Genomic DNA, 461 nt, shown 5'->3' with positions numbered 1-461 from the left:
ATCGGTATACTTTAAGGTGGGTATTGGACCAATATTTTTGTATGTTACAAACATCAGCACAAACGTATAATACCCTCCCCACTATAGTGGTGTAGGGTATAATGAAAGGATGTTGAGCTACAGTTAGTAATGTAATAAAATAATAACATGAAATATTTAAATGTACTGTCTCAGAAAAAACTTCGTAATGACATATACTTATACAACAACTTACTTTTCAATGACAACTACATAACGCCAGCTATACAATTAACTACTCTAATAACTGCCTACATATAATCCTATAAGTAAGTACTTATTTATAATGAGTTTTACAAAAATAAAATAACTTTTTTACTCCCTTTTTTAAGTGCTTACAAATAGATAGTGTGGTAAGTATTTATATTAAATGTCATTAAAGTAATGACTTAAAGTAATCTGTTTTTAACTCATTACTTTTCATTGTAAGATTTTTTGCAAAT

The sequence above is a fragment of the Lucilia cuprina genome, chromosome 4 (assembly GCF_022045245.1).
Source record: "Lucilia cuprina isolate Lc7/37 chromosome 4, ASM2204524v1, whole genome shotgun sequence".
NCBI classification, from domain to species: Eukaryota; Metazoa; Arthropoda; class Insecta; order Diptera; family Calliphoridae; genus Lucilia; species Lucilia cuprina.
The sequence above is the reverse complement of the archived record's forward strand: the minus strand, read 5'-3'. Positions refer to the sequence as shown.